Source organism: Petaurus breviceps, unplaced genomic scaffold (genome assembly GCF_028583685.1).
Source record: "Petaurus breviceps papuanus isolate PSGF00001 unplaced genomic scaffold, PetGlider_PUasm1.0 90822, whole genome shotgun sequence".
NCBI lineage: Eukaryota > Metazoa > Chordata > Mammalia > Diprotodontia > Petauridae > Petaurus > Petaurus breviceps.
In genome coordinates this window covers 13,596,179-13,617,062 of record NW_027187351.1, presented here as the reverse complement: position 1 = coordinate 13,617,062, position 20,884 = coordinate 13,596,179, and the positions used below count along the sequence as shown (strand labels likewise).

General features: G+C 35.5%; 1 protein-coding gene across 4 annotated transcripts in view; it reads left to right on the top strand.

Annotated features, from left to right (window-relative positions):
- The window catches only part of KHDRBS2 (KH RNA binding domain containing, signal transduction associated 2), an 890,357-nt gene that overhangs the window by 270,124 nt on the left and 599,349 nt on the right, over nucleotides 1-20,884 (top strand). The gene's annotated exons all lie outside the window — the stretch shown is intronic.

Below are 20,884 nucleotides of genomic sequence, written 5' to 3'. Positions count from 1 at the left end.
AGTTCAGCTTTGATCAGTGGCTTATGATTTCTTTTCCCTGTTTACCTTCTCATGCTTCTCTTGCTTCTTGTATCTGAATGTCAAATTTTCTATTCAACTCTGTTTTTTTCAGCAAGAATGCTTGAAAGTCCTCTATTCCACTGAATGACCATATTTTCCCCTGAAACATGATACTCAGTTTTGCTGGGTAGGTGATTCTTGGTTTTAATCCCAGCTCCTTTGACCTCCTGAATATCATATTCCAAGCCCTTTGATCCCTCAGGGCAGAAGCTGCCAGATCCTGGATTATCCTGATTGTGTTTCTACAAGATTCAAACTTTTTCTTCCTGGCTGCTTGTAATATTCTCTCCTTAATCTGGGAATTTCAGAACCTGGATGTAATATTCTTAGGAGTTTTTTGGGGGGGGATCTTTTTCAGGAAGTGATTGGTGGATTCTTTCAACCTCATTTTGCTCACTAGTTCTAAAACATCAGGGCAGTTTTCCTTGAAAATTTCTTGGAGAATGATTTCTAGATTCTTTCTTTGAATATGGCTGTCAGGTACTCCAATAATTTTTAGCTTATCTCTCCTGGATCTATTTTCCAGGTCAGTGGTTTTTCCCATGAGATATTTCACATTATCTTCTATTCTTTCATTTGTTTGGATCTGTTTAATAGCATCTTGATTTCTCATAAAGTCATTAGCATCCATTTGCTCTAATCTAATTCTGAAGGAATGATTCTCCTCAGTGAGCTTTTGAGATTCTTTTTCCATCTGGCAAATTCAGCTTTTTAAGGCATTTTTCTTCTCATTGCCTTTTTGAGCTTCTTTTGCCATTTTAGTTAGTCTGTTTTTTAAGGTGTTATTTTCCTCAGTCAGGCTGTTGACTCTCATTTTATAATTTTCTAGCATCGTTCTCATTTATCTTCCCAATTTTTTGTCCACTTCTCTTATTTGCTTCTTAAGGTCTGTTTGCTTCTATGGCCTGTAACCAGCTCCTATTTTCCTTTGATGTTTTTGAGGCAGGAGTTCTGACTTCACTGTCTTCCTCCTGTTCCATACTTTGCCTGTTTGTCCCCAAAATAGGAGTCTAATGTTGGGTTCTTCTGTTTACTTTGTTTCCTTTGCCTCAGCTTGTTGCCACTCAATTACTTGACTTTTGTGCTTTTTGCCACAGTAGGACTCTGCTACCAGACAGTGGAGCTTCTGTCCCATATGCTGGAGCTTTCTCAGTTTCTGAGGAAGACCTTGCTGAAGCCTCCACACACTCTGGAAAGCTGGACACATACCCCAGAACCTCCACCCTAGACCGCAATCCAGATCCAATCAATTTAAAACAAGAGCAGCAGGTTAAAGCAAGAGTGATTACCCCTCAGACTGGTCTCTTGGTCCCCCTACACTCTGCAGGCCAAGAGCTGAAGGTGCCATGTGCCCTCAGCGGCTTCTCGCCCCAGGGGCAAAAGCCGAGGCACTCCGAACTACTGGGTCCCAAAGTCCATACTCCATTGACCTCTCACTTTGTCCTTCACATCTATGTGTTGATAAATATGGAAATGACCACAGCTGCTGCTGATCTGGAGTCCCTCTGGCTGGCTGCTGGTCAGGCCCACCCTGGGTCTAAAACTTCAGCGTGGAGATGGGCTCGGCTCCCAGAGCGCTGTGCTGGATGATACCTGCCGGCCTGCCAGGCTGTCCTCAGCAGGAGGTTAGGTTCTCTGTGTCAATTTGTGGGTTCTGTAGCTCCAAAGTTTTTTTAGACTACCCTTTTGCATGAATTGGGGAAGGTGGAGCTGGGAGCCATGGGGAGGACCTGCTTCCACTCTGCCATCTTGACTCTGCCCCCTAGATCATCCATAGAGTCTTTAAACAATGGGCAAATAAACACTTGTCAATTATGCTGTAGAGAGGGTTGTTTATCATATGATTCTTGGACACTGTATAGTCTCTGATCTTCCTTTCATATCAAAAAATATATGATTCTATGATGCAAAAATAAACACAAAACAATCCTTTCCTTTAAAGAATTTAGATTCTACTAAGAGTATACATTATATTCACAAATAAGTAAATGTCATGATATCTTTAAACTAATTAGGAAAAAAAAACTTATTTTTTTTTTCATGTGGCTGTCTAGAGGCAGGGTAAATGCTGAATGCACATTAGTGTTATATTGTCTGTGATAACGGTTTTTGGCAAAAAAAAAAAAAAACAACCACATCATTAAGTTGTACCTTATAGCTATAAAATCTTAAATTTTGCTTTTACCACTTCTCTTGACTTAATGGTATCTGAAATTTAGAACTCAATTGTTGCCAACTTGTTTTTTTTAAGTTCACTTTTGTCCATTATTTGCTAAAGTTTAGAATTAGCTATACCAAAAATACATCTTAATTGTTTCTGCTCAATTTGGAATGACCTGAAGTTCTGCTATGTGCTTGCTTTTTTCCAGGAAGTGTGCTTTGCTACCTTTAGAATTCCCCTAAATATATTCTTTGGTTCATTTTACTCTTGGCAAAATATGAGCATCTGTTTTTAGAAAAAGACTGATTAAAATTGCTCAAAAGCTTTCTTGAATATAAAACAGCTATTACAAAACAACCTTTCATTGATTTATGCTTAAATGAAGCTGACATATATGAAATTTAATTTTCTTTGAAACACATGTGGGTGAAACATTTTAAAATTAGTTCAAGATATTTAACAAACTGAAAACACAGCTGGGTGTGCAGTTTTTTACTAAGAAGAAACTTGAAATTGAAAAGTCTAAGTTATGGCATAATGTGGGGAAAGCTATTGTTTAATTGTTTTAAAATTGTGTGATACATTCTGTATGTTTAAAAATAGATTATATTTAGAGGGAAAAGGTCAAACTTTGGGGGTCATTAGGTCAAAGTTTATTTTTTACAAACTTTAACCTTTACAAAGTTTCCCATTGTTTAAGAAAAATATGAGCTATTTGAAGCAAAAACCTAAGAATGGATACTTCATTCTCATGTAAAAATATTCTTGTTGGGGGAGTGGGCAGATGGGAAATTTTGAGATTAAAGTAGTAAACAGTCTTTATTTTAATGTCTGTGGATTTCAGATTTAATTGGAATTAACAAAGCCAGAGAAAACATGATTTGGCACATTAATACACAAAATGGATAGAGTGCTGGGACTGGAGTCATGAAGACTCATCTTCCTGAGTTTAATTGTGGCCCCACACTTACTAGCTTTTTGACTCTAGACAAGTCACTTAAACCTGTTTTCCTCTGTTTCCCTTTGTTTCCTCATTTATAAAATGAGCTGGAGAAGGATATGGCAAATCACTCCAGTATCTTTGCCAAAATAACCCTAAATGAGATCACAGTCAGCAATGACTGAAACAACTGAACAACAACTAGGATTGAACATGCTCACCTAGAGCCATGCTTACTAAGCATAAGTTGGATAAGTCAAAAACATCTGAGCAGCTTCATACTTACCTTCGATGCTTTCAATCATAAACTTATCTAAGTCGCTGAGCCTGCTGATAAAATTGTTTAGGACTAAGTCTGAATATACATACCTACAACAATTAGAGAAAGAATGAAATTAGTTTGAAAATGTAGAATAAGCCTAATTAGAACTGGTTTGGCATGAAAACAATTGGGATGTAGTATAATTGGAAAACAGAAAACACTAAAAGTGCATAGGTATTTGTTTGCTTAAAACTGCGCTCTAATTTATTATTGAATCTAGGCAAATTAATGTATACACATAGAGATACCTAGTAGAAAGAATTCTGAATTTTGAGTCAAAAGATCTGGTTTTTAATGCCAGTTCTCTTTTTTTCCTGCGTATGTCACTTTTTTGGATAAATTTCTCCTAACCATGAAAGGTTTGGAATATATAAACAAAAGGTCCTTTTCAATTCAATTCCATAATACTTATTACTATTACTTTCAAACAGAATTTCATAAAATTATGCCTTTTATTAGTGTATACTCAAGCCACAATTCTCCCTTACGATACATTTCTTAATCATTTTAGTACTCCACCATTTTGGTTCTCCTCCACTTAGGGACAGGTTCTTGATCTCTTCAATACTCTGTATAACTGGCCTTTTGTGTACTTTTGGACAGATATGTTGCCCTTTTCACATAAAATCAACTCTCCTACTTGCATTAAAGTTCTTTGAATGGCAATTGACCATGATTATGTTAAGAATCCTACAAAGCAGACACTTACTAGTACATACAGATCATCAGAACTTTGTACATCACTCATACAAGACCCATGGCAATGAGAGAGGACCCGAACTATACTTGTGTAGCAGCAACCACAGGGGCATGCTCAAGATGGCTACTAGCACAGGTTCTTAGAAATGCTTTACTAGGAAAGATAGCTGTTTAAAGGGTCAACAATTTTTTAATTACAGTCATTAGTTCAGGGGGAAAAATCAGCACCCTGAACTTCAGAGAAAATACAAACAGAGAAAATACAAGCAGAGAAATAAAGACCAACACTCAGGGCTTCTAACTGTCTGAGAAATTAGCACAGATCAACAGAGAGATCCAACTGTCTGGCCAAGGCAATATATACATGGTTACCAGAGAGAGAAGCACCAATGTCTAGATTTTTCAAAGCCAGGAGGCAGAGGAAGAAGGGGGCTCTTTAATGGCTACCCAGAGTCTCATCTGGTAAGATCACAAAAATAACTTCCAAAGAATAAGCCCCAAAGCAAAATGCTAACCTCAGAGTATATATACCCTTTTTAGAGTAAGAGGGCATCACAAGCCCAGTGACATGGGATCTAATTAGAAATTAACAAAAGGTGTGAAAGGATTCCTACAAGCAAGCCTCCCCTAAGCTAGTTTCCTTTAAATGGACTCCACATGAGGCCTATTAATGGGTGGGGAAGATCTTAAATCTCATTAACATTACACCTTGTTAATCCATAATACCCTCAACTAAGGCAGAAGTCCCAAAAGAAATCTCTTGCAACCCTAGAAAGGACAATAGAGAAGGAGAGTGGAGTATTCTGATTCAAAGACAAGGACCAGTGAAGTCAAGGGAGGTAAGATTTTCCCAAGGTCATGCAGGCATAATGTTGTAAAAGTCCCAAAATAGGTCAGTCTGATAGAAAAAAATGACTATTTCTATAAGAGTATTAAGATTTAAAGTAAGTCTTTAGGAGGACCTGTATTCAAATTTTTAAAACTAGCTACATGAACCTTAATGAGCAAATAAATAACTTAACTTCAGTCTTCTAATCTATAAAAAGGATGACAATGGCAAACACTGTTATTGTGTGTGTTATTGTGAGGCTCAGATAAGATTATATGTGTTACCTGTGTTGCAGAACTTAATTCTTTTTAAATGTTAAAATACAAAAGAATATATGATTTAAAATGATATCTTCTCTTTTATGTACCAAAGATAACATATATTATATAATGTCAATTAAAATATTGATATGTAATACTATTATTATTATTGTCATTTTAATTTTTGTCTAAATTGTCATAACTATATAGAGTCTAGTCTTTTTATTTCATTGATATAGAGAATTTCTAGCTAATTATCCTTCTTCTATAAAGTCTGGCCAATACCATCTCTGCAATTCATTGTGTTAGTGAATTGTCTATAACAGAAAGGGATTAAGTGACTTTCTCAGGATGCTAAAATCACTTCATAGAGTGGTGATACTTGAAGTCAGTTCTTCCTCACTCCAAATCTAGCTTTCTAACCACTTAGCCATGCTGCCCGGTGATTTATCAGAGTTGATATTAAAGCAAGTGCCCCAACATAGGATTATATAGTTGAATATTTGAAATTCCTATGTCCTTTCTCCTATGATTTATTCAGTTATGTGGTGATCTTTCTCATGAAATTGTAGTTAAGACACATGAGTTACAACTGTCTTTCCAAATCCTATCCCTGCCTTATAGCACCAATATACTTAACATTTTCTTATACTCTATTCTTAATTTTCTGATTCTTCTTGTTATATACAGTTATTTTTCATAATTCATGTAATTAAATTTTCAGTTGAACTTTTTTATAGTCTTTCTTGAAGAACCAAGACTACCTTCTCTTCTGGTCTGTTTGTGGGGAAATAGTTCCATCTACTGGAAAAATCCTCAAATAGCAGACATCAGGGCCCTTGGGCACAGAAATGAGTCTAAGGGGTTTCTCTGATAGACTCAAATTATTTGAATATTCCAACAGCAGTCCATATTATAATTCTTTTAAGTTATAGCTTTTGCATAATCATATAGAAAATGTTTTGAATTATAAGCAATAAAGGAGCAACAGGTATAGTATATGGGTTAATTCCATTATAAAAATACTGCTTCATAAAGAACTTATAATAAATTTAAGCTATGGAAGTTACAGTATCTCACAAAGATGTGTATACAACATTAAAAAAATCCTAGTGGACTTTTAAAAATCTTCACCGACCTAGAAAATTGTATATGCAGGTAATCTGAAGATATTAAAAAGTTACCTTTTTTTCCTAGCATGGAAAACGTTTAGCTCTATAATGAATGTATATTTTACATAACTTCAGAATTGCAGGAAACAAATGGTCAGTGACTTTAGACAAATATCTTTCACAGTCTAAATAATTGTGAAGATTGAAATTATTTCCTTGTAAGTCATTTATGTTAGAATTTGGTAACAACTTTTGTCATTTATAGATAAGGTAATTTAAATAAGATTTACATTATGAAAATAAATTTTCTTTATGTTATTATAAATATTTTATTTTAAAAGCAAGTTCATAACAGAGGCTCATAGTTTCACATATATTCCTCTTTTTATGTTCTGCTTTGTATGTGGAAATGTTTTCTACCTCTTTTTTTTCTGTTAAATTCAAGACATTTTCAAAATTCACTGGCTCTGCAAAGAAAGGGCAAAATTAGTTATGTATTTCCTATTTCCTACTTTCATATTATATAGATGGATGTAAAGACTGATAGATTGGAAACTCTCAGAGCCAGCCTAGCCAGAAAATTGGAATCTGTACTATTCTACCTATGCTAGGGATATGCTAATAAATGTTTAACAACCAGCTTTCCTTCCAGATATATTTGTTGCTGTTCAGTAATTTCAGTGGTGTCTTACTTTGTGACCCCACTTTAAGTTTTCTTGGCAAAGATACTGGAGAGGTTTGCCATTTCCTCCTTTTTTTTCAAATGTTTTATTAACCTCTGATTTACATCATTCATTTCCACCAGAATTTCAGTTACAAATTTTCTCTCCGTTTTTCCCCTACCCACCCCCCCAAAATAGCAGTCCCACAGAATATCCCCTCCTCCGATCTACTGTCTCCCATATTGTCTCCCATACCCCTTTTGACTTTTACAGTGGATCTCTATGCCACAGTGCCTGTATACCTTATTTCCCAATTTTTTACATGTAAAATAGTATTGATAATAGTATATTTATATATATATACACACATATACATATACATACATACATACATACATATTTGAACAATGGATTTTAAAACTTTGAATTCCAGATTGATTCCCTTCCTCCCTTTTCACCCACCCTTACTGAGAAGATAAGCAGTTCAGTATAGGATGTACATGTGTGGCTAATGAAAAAAAAATAACATAGTAGATATATTATAAAAGACTGACTATATTTTCCTCCCTCCTATCCCACCTCACCCTTGTTCTATTTTCTACTTTCATGCCATCCCTTTCCAAAAGTGGGTGCTTCCAACTTCCTTCCCCCCCCCCACTCTCCTGGAGGGTGAGATACCCTATTTAGTGTGTATTTCATTCCCTCCTCAAGCCATATTCAATGGGAATAAGGTTGACCCATTCCCGTTTGCCTTCCTATTCTTCCCCTCCATTCTAATCATTTCCTCTTGCCTCTTCTGTATGAGATAGTTTACCCCATTCTGTCTCTCCCCATCTCTTCTCATTATAGTCCTCTCTCACCTCTTAATTTCACCTTTTAAGTATCATCCCTTCCTGTTAAATTGGTCCTGTGCCCTGTACCTATTCAAACCTGTAAACATATATACACACATTCACATATGTATTCATATGGCCATATACCCTCATATATGTTCATATATATTTCTAGTCCCTTCAACTACTGAGAAAAGTTTCATAATTTACAATTATTATTTTTCCATGTAGGAATGTTAATAATTCAGCTTTGATAAGTTCCTTATGATTTCTTTTCCCTGTTACCTTCTCATGTTTCTCTTGCTTCTTGTATCTGAATGTCAAATTTTCTGTTCAACTCTGTTTTTTTCAGTGAGAATGCTTGAAATTCCTATATTCCACTGAATGACCATACTTTCCCCTGAAACATAATACTCAGTTTTGCTGGGTAGGTGACTCTTTGTTAAATCCCAGCTCCTTTACCCTCCAGAATATCATATTCCAACCCTTCGACCCCTCAGTGTAGAAGCTGCCAGATCCTGGGTTATCCTGACTGTGTTTCCACAAGATTCAAATTGTTTCTTCCTGGCTGCTTGTAATATTCTCTCCTTAACCTGGGAATTCCAGAACCTGGCTAGAATATTCCTAGGAGTTTTCTTTTGGGGATCTTTTTCAGGAGGTAATCGGTAGATTCTTTCAACCTCTATTTTTCCTTCTGCTTCTAAAACATCAGGGCAGTTTTCTTTGAGAACTTCCTGGAGGATAATTTCTAGCTTCTTACTTTGATCATGGCTTTCAGGTAGTCCCATAATTTTTAGATTATCTCTCCTGGATCTATTTTCCAGGCCAGTGGTTTTTTTTTCCATGAGATATTTTACATTGCCTTCTATTCTTTCATTTGTTTGGATCTGTTTAACAGCATCTTGATTTCTCATAAAGTCATTAGCTTCCATTTGCCAGTATAATTCTGAAGCCATGATTCTCCTCATTGAGCTTTTGATATTCTTTTTCTATCTGGCAAATTTGGCTTTTTAAGGCATTCTTTTCCTCTTTGCCTTTTTGAGCTTCTTTTGCCATTTGAGTTAGTCTGTTTTTTAAGGTGCCATTTTCCTCAGTCAGCCTGTTTACTCTCATTTTGTAATTTTCTTGCATTGTTCTCATTTCTCTTCCCAATTTTTCCTCGACTTCTCGTATCTGTTTCTTAAGGTCTCCTATGGCTTGTAACCATATTTTCCTTTGAAGCTTATGGTGCAGGAGTTCTGACTTCACTGTCTTCCTCCTGTTCCATGCTTTGCTCCTTTGTATCTCCAAAATAGGAGTGTAATGTTGGAATCTTCTGTCTGCTTTGCTTCCTTTGCCTGGTCATGTCGCCCCTCAGTTACTTGACCCCTGGGCTTTTTGCCACAGTAGGACTCTGCCACCAGACAAGGGAGCTTTTGCCCCAAATGCTAGGGTTTTCTCAGCTGCCAGAGGTATTAGTTTGGTGCCCTCTCTGAGGGCTCCACATGCTCTGACAAGCTGGACCCACACTCCAGGACCTCCACCCTAGACTGCAATCCAGATACAATCAGGTTAAAGCAAGAGTGATAACCCCTCAGACTGGTTGCTTGGTCCCCCTACACTCTGCAGGCCAGGAGCTGAAGCTGCCACATGGTGCTGGCTGGCTGTGCTGGGAGTCTCAGCAGTTCCTTGCTTCTCGCCATGGGGGCAAAAGCCAACACACTCCCACTTACTGGGTCCCAAATCCAGATTGCACTGACCTCTCATTTTGTCCTTTGAATCTATGTGTTGATAATTCTGGAAATCGCCACAGCTGCTGCTGATCTGGAGTCCCTCCAGCTAGTGGCTGGTCAGGCCTGCCCTCCTGGGGGTAAAATCTTTGGCTCACATGGGCCTGGGCTCGGCTCCCATAGTACTGTGCTGGCTGATTCCTGCCAGCCTGCCAGGCTGTCCTCAGCAGGAGGTTAGCTTTTCTGTGTCATTTTGTGGGTTCTGCAGATCCAGAGTTTGATTAGAATCCCCTTTTAACATTGATTGGTGAAGGTAGAAGCTGGAGCCACTCGGAGGTCCCGCTTCTACTTTGCCATCTTGACTCCGCCCATGAAAATAAATTTTCAAGGTAATTCAAATAATTGTTCTTAGCCTCTAATGCATTTTGACTTATCAATTATACTAAAGTTTTCTGAACAATATTCCAATATTTTTAGTACTATTGTACACTTCAAGTACTTTTACTTCATATTTTGCATTATCAAATCTTGTTAATCCCCACACAATCTTTCCTGTTCTTCTCTAACCATTACTCACTCTAGAGTTCTAGACGGTAATATCTAAATCAAGTACTGTTGTAAACTACATCTATCTGGTTGGCTCTTTGCTTCCACTCTCTCTCTCTCTGCTATGATCCCCCTGCCAACAACCAATTTTTATTTTGTTCTAAACATCATTTGTATCACACAACTCCATTTTTTAAAATACTTCACTGGCCCCTTATGACTCACTAAATAAGGCATAAATTCTTTAGGATGACATTAAAAGTCTTTCACAAAATATCACTCTAAGCCATTTTGGAAAGCAATTTGGATGTGTGCCCACAATGTTATTAAACTGTATTTACCTTTTGACTCAGTGATTCCAGTGCTCAACTTAAATATCAAACAGATACGAGAGAGTAAAAAGATGCATATTTTAAAAATGTATTTAAAGCACTGCTTTTTGATATATCAAGGAACTGAAAATTAAAACACTTCCTAATCATATAGGAAACGACTGAACAGTAAATATCATATGATTATAATTGAAGAATATTACACCATAAGAAATTATGAAATTTTGGGTTTTAAATCAAATTAAGAATAATTTTATGAAGTGAGGCAGATCAAAGTGAACAGTGCTAAAAATTAATATGAGAAATACAAAATGATAAATAAAAACATCTTATAAGTCTTAAGACCTCTCTTCAGTACAATGATCACACAAGTTCCAGAGGACTAATGATATAGTATGGCTGCCCATATCCTGACAGAAACGTGATGGACTTCAAGTAAAGAATGAGTTTAGGCATTACATGACTGATGTGGAAATATGTTTTGGGTGATTATGATGGACTTCAAGTAAAGAATGAGTTTAGGCATTACATGACTGATGTGGAAATATGTTTTGGGTGATTATGAATATTTATTACAAATTTGGTTTTCTTTTTTTAATATAGGCAAGATTAGATGGAAAGATGGCTATGTGTTGGTTTCCTTGAAAAAAATGAAAGATAATTAATAAAACAAGATCATGGAAACATTTTTAAGGATCAGAACACAACAGTAGGAAAGCTGTAAGGAAACAAAGAAACAGGAAAGCTTTTAAAATTACCCATTGACAAGGAAATTAATGAAAAGAAATGCAAGAAAAAGTGGCCTAGCCATAGCAGATTTAAAACTGTATTATAAAGTAGCAATCATCAAAACAGCTTAGTACTGGCTAAACAAAAGACTGGTGGATCAGTGGAATAGGTTAGGTACAAAAGATACTATACTATAGTCAATTACTATTGTCATCTACTCTTTGATAAACATAAAGACTCTAGCTTCTAGGATAAGAACTATTTGACAAAAACTTCTGTGAAAACTGGAAAACAATGACAGAAACTAGGCATAGACATATATCTTACACCATATAACAAGAGAAGGTCAAAAAGGGTACATGATTTAGATATAAAGTGTGATAATGTAAACAAATTAGGAGAGCAAGGGGTAGTTTACTTGTCAGATCTATGAAGGGTGAAATAACTTATCACCAAACAAGAGATAGAGAACATTATGAAATGCAAAATGGATGATTTTGATTATATTAAATTGAAGTTTTAGAACAAACAAAGCCAATGTAACCAAAATTAGAAGGGAAGCAAAAAGCTGGGAAATGATTTTTATAGCCAGTGTCTCTGATAAAGGCCTCGTTTCTTTCTTTTTTTTTTTAATTTTTAATTTTTAAGCAATCGGGGTTAAGTAACTTACTCAAGGTTACACGGCCAGTTATTTCTGGGTGTGGTGCTGAGTGTCTGAGCCCGGGATTCGATCTCTAGATTGTCCCAACACTGGAGCCAGTGCTCTTACTCGCTGAACCACCTGGCCGCCCCTAAGCAATTGGGGTTAAGTAACTTGCTCAAGGTTACACGGCCAGGTGTTTCTGGGTGGGTGCTAAGTGTCCGAGCCCGGGATTCGATCTCCAGGTCTTCTCAACACTGGAGCCCCTGCTCTTACTTGCTGTGCTACCTGGCCACCCCAAAGGCCTCATTTCTAAACAATATAAAGGACTGAGTCAAGTTTATAAGAATAAAAGTTATTCTCCAATTGATAAATGTCCAAAGGACATGAAGAGGCAGTTTTCAGAGGAAGAAATGAAAGCTATATATAGTCATATGAAAAAACGCTCTAAATGACTATTGAATAGAGAAAGGTAAATTAGAACAGCTCTGACATACCACCTCACACCAGATTGGCTAATATGACAAAATTGGAAAATGATAAATGTTGGAGAAGATGTAGGAAAAATGGAACACTAATTCAATGTTCGTGGAGTTGTGAACTGATCTCATCATTCTGGGGAGAATTTGTAGCTGTTCCCAAAAGTCTATAAAACTGTGCATATTCTTCGATTCCGCAATACCACTTCTAGGTCTGTATACTGAAAGAGAACATAAAAAATGGAAAAGGACTCACATGTACAAAAATTTTTACAGCAGTTTGTTTTGTACTGCCAAAGAATTCTAAATAAAGGGGATGCCCTTCAATGGGGAATGGCTGAATAAGTTGTGCTATATTTATATAATGGAATACTATTGCTCCATAAAAAAAAAAAATGATGAGCAGGTGGATTTCAGAAAAAAACCTGTAAAGACTTACATGATCTTATGCTGAGAAAAGTGAGTAGAACAAGGAGAACATTTTACATAGAAATAGCAACATTGTGTGAAGACCAACTCTGAGACCCTTAGCTTTTCTCAGCGATACAATGATCAAAGGCAATTCCAAAAGACTCATAAGGGAAAATAGTATCTACATGCAGAAAAAGAAGTATAAAGTCTGAATGCAGATTGAAGCATACTGTTTTCTTTTTCTTTCTTGTGGTTTTCCCTTCTGTTCTGATTCTTCTTTCACAACATCACTAATGTGGTAATCTATTTCATTTCTTTGCATATGTATAGCCTATATCAGGTTGCATGCTCTCTTGGGAAGAGGAAAGGAAGGGAGGAGGAAAATTTAGAACTCAAAATCTTATAAAAGTGAATGTTAAAAATTAAAATTAATTAATTAAAAAAAGAAAATTACACATTGAAGTAATTCTATGTATGTAAAGGTTGATTTCAACCTCCACATTTAGTTAATAAAGCAATCAAGGGATAAAATGAAGTTTTAAGCATGAAAACAAGATGGTTTAAACTTCCTTATATCTTCAGAGTATGGATCTCTTTGATATGGTCAAGAAAAATTGATTGACTGAGACAATCAACAATGATCATTAAGGCTGTATTAAAATAATAATTAATAATAACAATAGTCCAAAATTATTCAGTTCAAATGTGGAAGGAACAAAAGAAGTTTAGAATTCTAGTTTGAGTCAAGTCCTTGAGAATTCCTTGCTGCTGCACCCTAAGGACTATGGGAACTTTCCTTTTGACTTTTATGTGAAATTTTTCATGTATATGTACTCTTCCCTGCTAAAATGTGAACTCCTTGAGAGTAAGAACTATCTTACTCTGCTATTTATATCCCCAGAACTGAGCATAGTGCTTTGTACATAGAAAATATTTGGTACTTTGTAAATTCCCTCATTTATTTATTTCACTTTCACCATTTACCTTTTCTTATTATTATTTTTTTTACAGCTACCCCATCTTTTGGAGCTGAGATTCAGTGATATTTTTCCCTTCATAGTGCCTAGCCTAATGATTTATTTATAGGAGTTGCTCATTAAATCTTATTTTGTGGATGAGGAGATGAACAAATAGGAAATTAATATATGTTTATTTGATTGGATGGAATGTTGAAAAGATGTACCTTTTTGGAAGGAGAAACTAAAGGCACTATAAAGATTATATAAATTCTTCCACTCACCTCCCAATCCTCCCCCCTCAAAAGGAGGGATTCAGCCTGTACAACATATTCTATTTAATTCTGAACCCAGTTCATTATCTGCAGTTTCTGTCCAATATGTATGTACCAATGAATAAGTTCTATAGATTGCCTATCTAATGTCATATCATAACCTAGAAAATAGACATTCTTTATTTATTTTTCTCTGTATAGACAGATCAGTTTTATTTATAAAGATACAAAAATTGAATAAAATAACTTCTAAGATGAAATTATCTATTATTGATATAAATAATATGAAAAAAGTGATATAGATAATTGAAATCAAGTACTTCTAAATATAAGTAACTGCTTTGTAATATATAGGGTTTAACTTTGGGGATTTGCCTTCCAGTTATAATTTCCTTTAGGCCTATTATACAATTAGTTTAGGTCCTTTGAGTATAAACTATCTAATAATGAGAAAATGTCTTGAAATTTACTAGTTGACAAAGGAAAGCTAACTTTGTCTGTAGATAATCCACAAACTAGACAAAATTAAGATTGACTTAGTTGGGCAAAGACCACACCTAATTTTCCTCTATCATCAGCAAATTAGGAATTTTTCTTGGTTGACTTGTCATTGACTATCTGATTATTTATTTTGTTTTCTCAGTAGATACTCCAAGCTCATCAAGAAAAAATTTAAATACACAAGAGTTACTCTTTGGATTGAAAGTATGATCACAAGTAAAATTTATCTCTTTGACATACTCCACCAAAAATCATTTGGATATACTAAAACTTCTAAGGCAGATAGTCATCACAATTCAAAGTCACATTGGTGACTTTGACAGAGGAAAGGCCACTTTAAAAAAAAATTGGCATTCTCAATAACATGCTCATCTTTATTTATTTGATTTGTTCAAGGTTATTAGTGAAAATATAAGTTTTGGGAGATTGTGAAGCACATACTAATGTCTTATATGCAGAATTAGGAGAAAAAAGTTAATTTTCAAAGGAGTAGGTCCTAGAGCCATGATCTGTGATGATGATTAAGCTAGGATCTCCTATTAAGAACTGAAAATGGTCATAGAAATTACTTTGTCCAAATTCTTCACGTCATATAACAGGAAAATGATGCCAAAGAAAGATTCAATAAAAGATCAAACATTGAGCTGAAGTCACGAATTTAAGTAGAAAAGTCAGAATTTCAACCCAGATCTCCGACTCCAAGTCCTGAGCAATTTCTATTAAGCTATATTGTTCCATGATAATGCAGAACTCGTAAACAGATCCTTAAATGTTATTTAATGGGTACATGTAAAATTACAGGGTAGAAGTTAGAGCTTGTGGAGGTGAGTATCTATGTTTTCTTTGCTATCTTCAAATCTTGGAACAGAGAATTCCCTCTCAATGCAGATCTGCAACTCTCCCATTCTTTATAGTTTTAGAGACTAGAGTCAGGCATTGAAAGTTTAATGACTTTCCTAAGGTCCAACAGGTAGTGAGTAAAAAGAGAGCTTATAGATGAGAAATTTTCCCAACTAAGAAAAGACAGCACCTGCTCTGTAATTTATAATCTTTTGGAGTTGGTTGGAGCACTGAGAAATGTAATTGCCTGCCCAGTGTCACATTGGTTTGCTATGTGGGTAATGAGGCTTGAATTCAGGTCTTCCTGATTTGGAGACCAATTTTCTTTCCATTATTCCATGCTGTCTCTCTGAAACAGGTCTTGGATTCATTAAAGTGAAGGAGTTGGTTGAAAGATCATGTGTATTATTCCTTCTTGAAAGTTCACTTTTTTGATCCCTTTGTGTAAAGTTTTGCCATAACCTACCTCTCTCCTTCTTTAGCACTACCATATCAGACTTAAAAATATTTTCCTTTTTTAAGCAATCTATATAGAAGGTCTTGATAAATATTTGAAAGAAATGAATTTATCTGTCCATATAAGGAATTTATTGGAGGAGAAAATAACTTTAAAAAATTACATAAGGTGAAAAATTTCAGCAGTCAAAAGAAAAAATAATTTTTTCAATTGTGAATTAAAACAAATGAGAAAAAATCCTGAAAATATGTTCTTTAAATTGAAGAATGAAAAAGAAAGATCAATGCCTAGTAGGTGAGAATATGAAGATAAACACATTTTTAAAACACATTTGAGTTATTATTGTGGAAAACAGTGCTGCAGTCATCAATATATCTGCATGGTTCAGGGATATTGGCTGCTCAAAGTGAAGTGGGAAAGCAGATTCATCTCATTGGTAATTTGATCACTAGGTTGTTAATATAGCTACAAAAAATGTATTTGTAAGTGCTAATAAAGAAAAAATGAATGAGACTGAGTATTTTAAGCAGTAGTAAATAAAAGGTATAAAGTTTCATTAATAACTAGAAAACTATTTGGAGCACCTATTATTCATTTTTAATGTTATAAAGAGTCGAGGAAAGACTCTTGCTGTGGGAATATGACATAGTAATCGTCAACTTTACTTGTCTGAAAAATTCCAAGAGAAGTTATGTCTTCAAGCAAAAAGAGAAAAATAAAAGCAAGGGCATGTTTTTCTTTAAAATAAAAATGCTGGTAGTGCTATGCAGAGTTTCATGTTTGATCTGATTGTTTAGGTTCCAAAATGAAGATTTGTGCTTAAATGCTAATGAGATTGAAATATAAATTGGGAATGAATATTATTCCTTGTCCATCTTGGGTCTAGACAATTCTAAACTGGGTTCTGTTCTTGAAAGAGAGTTGTAAGTCAAGCTATGACCAATCAAATTTTAAAAACACACAAATATATGAAAATGGAAGATAATGTTCCTGACCAGATGACTCATCACCAACTTTTTACAGGAGTGATGACAAAAAATCTATTTAATCAATTATTCACGATATCCCTTTGGATTCCATAGGATCAAACTTTCTAAGGTGCATAAAAATAACCAGGCTAGCAGGATATGAAAAAGCAACAAATTGCATTTTTTATGACTTTGAAGAACTTAATTTCAGTAGTATAGCCCATCCCTTTACCAACAAAGATCCTTGTATGCTTTATTAGACCATCTTTGTGATTTACTATGGTAGAAAAACTCATCATCCTGTGGCAAACTGTTGATGATACCAAAAAGAAAAAAACCTAGTCCCCATAAATTTAACTAGACTAATCCTTGTATGGCAGATAAAAAATTAATTATTAGATCCATATTTGAAATATTTCCATCTTGGTAAAGAAAGAATGAAAACTCTTTATGAACAGGGTTTGTAAAATCCCTCTGGTTATTTTACATAAACTTGTTGGCTAGCCTGTCTTTCAATATATTTTACTTTTGCAATTTACTAAACCAACTCTAGTACTTCAGTCATCCATCACTAGACTTGGAGTTAAGAGAAACGAGTTCAAATTCTGAATCTGATATTTACTAATTTTTTTACAAGTGACACATCAGTAACCTCTTGTCTTTTGTTTTCTCATTTCTATAACTCAACAAGGAAATACTACTGATACATAGATATACATATAGATATCTTTATACTGGAATGTTTGAACAAACTGTTTTGTAACTTTTAAAAATTTGTTTATTTTTAGTTTTCAACATTCATTTCCATGAGATTTTGAGTTACAGATTTTCTCTCAGTCTTTCCCCCACCCCTAAATAGCAATCCTACTGAATACCCCTTCCCCCAACATGCTCTCTTTAACATACTCCCATGCCCTTTCTGACTTTCTAGTAGGGCAGGATGGATTTCTATGCCCAGTGCCTGCATATCTTATTTTTCCCAGTTGCATGTGAGAAGAGAACCAATTTTTTAACACTTGTTTTTAAAACTTTGATTTCCAGATTCTTTCCCTTCTTCCCTCATCACCTACCTCTACTGGGAAAAAAAGTGATGAAATAGAAATTGTACATGTGTAGTTATGAAAAATATTTCCATAGTAGATATATTGTGAAATACTAACTATATTTCCCTCCATCCTATCCCATCCCCAAACATTCTATTTTGACCCTGTCCCTTTTCAAAAGTCTGTGCTTGTAACTACCCTCCCCCCAATTCTGCCCTCCCTTTTATCATCTTCACTCTTATCCCCTTCCTTTACTGTAGGTTAAGATGCCCAATTGAGTGTGTATGTTATTCCCTCCTTAAGCCAAATTCAATGAGAGTAAGGTTGACCCATTCCTTTTTACCTTCCTGTTCTTCCCCTCTATTGTAACAGTTTTCTTTCCCCTCTTTTATAATGAGATAATTTAACCTATTCTACCTCTCCCAATCTCCTCTCATTATATTCCTCTCTCATGTCTTAATTTTATTTTTTAGATATAATCACTTCCTATTTAACTAATACTGCGCCATCTGTCCATGTACACCTGTACACATATATACACACAGTCATATATGTATTTATACACACATACACCCTCCTATATAAACATATAAATGTATGTATGTATATGTGTATATATACACATATATACCCTTTAACTATCCTCATACTGAGAAAAGTTTCATGAGTTACAATTATCATTTTTCCATATAGGAATGTAAATACTTCAACTTTGATAAGTTCCTCATGATTTCTTTTCCCTGTTTACCTTCTCATGCTTCTCTTGCTTCTCATATTTTAAAGTCAAGTTTTCTGTTCAGCTCTTTTTCTCAAGAATGCTTGAAAGTCCTCTATTTCATTGAATGATCATATTTTTTGCCAGTAGCATTCTACTCAGTTTTGCTGAGCAGGTGATTCTTGGTTTTAGTTCTAGCTCCTTTGATCTCTGGAATATCATATCCCAAGCCCTTCATCCCCTAATGTAGAAGCTGCTAGATCTTGGTTATACTGATTATGTTTCCACAATACTCAAATTGTTTCTTCCTGGCTGCTTGTAATATTTTCTCCTTGACCTGGGAACTCTGGAATTTGGCTATAATATTCCTAGGAGTTTTCTTTTGGGGATCTTTTTCAAGAGGTGATCGGTGAATTCTTTAAATTTCTATTTTTCCCTCTGGTTCTAGAATATCAGGGCAATTTTCCTTGAGAATTTCTTGAAGCATGATTTCTAGGCTCATTTTTGGATCATGGCTTTCAGGTAGTCAAATAATTTTAAAATTATTTCTCCTGGATCTATTTTCCAGATCAGTAGTTTTTCCAATGAGATATTTTATATTGCCTTCTATTTTTTCTTTTGTTTGGATCTGTTTTATATTATCCTGATTTCTCATGAAGTCATTAGCTTCTACTTGCTCCAATCTAATTTTGAAGGAACGATTCTCTTCAGTGAGTTTTTGAAATTCCTTTTCCATCTGGCAAATTTGGCTTTTTAAGGCATTCTTCTACTTATTGGCTTTTTGGGCCTCTTTTGCCATTTGAGTTAGTCTATTTTTTAAGGTGTTATTTTCTTCAGTGTTTTGGGGTCTCCTTTAGCAGGCTGTTGCCTTACTTTTCATAATTTTCTTGTATCATTCTCATTTCTCTTCTGAATTTTTCCTCCACTTCTCTTACTTGATTTTCAAAATCCTTCTTGAGCTACTCCATGGCCTGTAACCAGTTTATATTTTTCTTGTCAGCTTTTGATGCAGGAGTTCTGACTTTGTTGTATTCCTCCCATTCCATACTTTGATCCTTTTTGTCCCCAAAAAAGGATTATATGGGCTGATGGCACTTCTGCTTGCTCATATAGCCAGCCAATTACTTGACGTTTGAGCTCTTTGCCATGATAGAACTCTGCTTCCAGAATGGAGAGCACTATGTCCCAAATGGCTGGGGTTTTTACAAATGTTGTCAGAGGTCTGAGGAGGGCACCATCTCTACAGACACCACACTAGCACACTGCTGTTTCTCACCCCAGCACCACCACCCAGGATCACAACCCAGATTCAAGCAGGCTAATGCAAGAGTGCTTACCCTTCTGAATTGTTTCTTGGTCACCCTACTGCAGGCCAGGAGTTCTGGAGGCAGCCTTGGGCAATGGCTACAGCCCCATGCCTCTGTCACCTCTCACCCTGGGGACAGTGGTCAGACCATGCTCTTAGGTCATCTGGTTCAAACAGAGTTCTCTACTGACCTTTTACTCTCTCTTTGGCATTTATGGGTTGAGAAGTCTGGAATCTGCCACAGTTGCTTGTGATTCACTCTCCTGAAGTCTGGTAGCTGCTCAGCACTGCCCTAGGGCCAGAACCATGTGGCTTGCCAGGACTGCCCTCTGCTACCAGAGTGCTGTGATAGACCCTCCCTGTAAGCCTGCCAGGATGCCTTCAGTGGGAGATTTGTTTTTCTCTGTCAATTTGTGTGTTCTGTAGCTCTAAAATCTGTTTAGAATCAAATTTTACAGGTATTAGAGGTAGTTGTGGGGGGAGCTCATGGAATTTACTGCTTCGACTCAACCATCTTGCCCCCCCACTTTGTAAGTTTTAAAATCCATTTAAATATGAGTCATTGTTACAGTTATTCTACTGATAGTTTTTTTTTTCATTTAATCCTGGCTCTTTTCCACATTTAGCTATCATTTTAAATTCTATATAATTTATAAATCTGAGAATATTGTCATGTGTTTTCTAAATCACTGACGAAAATGTTCACTGGAATAGAGCCAAAGAGAGATCCCTGGGTTATCACACTAGAAAATGTTCTTTAAGTTGAAAGAGGGTCATTATTTGATCTTCTTTCACTCTAGTCATTCAGACAGTTCCATAATGTGCCTGGCTGTACTATCCACTCCCTCTAAATTTTACCCACAAGGATTTCATGATAGATATCCTTATAGCTATCTATTATGGACTTTCTCAATTGACCTGGCAAAATGCAGGTAAACTATATCTATTGCATGGTCCTGACTTAGAAATTCTGTCAAAAATTGTGTCTAAATTGACCTGTTAAGGAAACTTGTTAAAAATGAAGTTAGTCTACAAGAACTTATTATTGTTTTCATTTGCTTTTCTGTGCACTATAAAATTTATTTAAATTGTTAGCTTT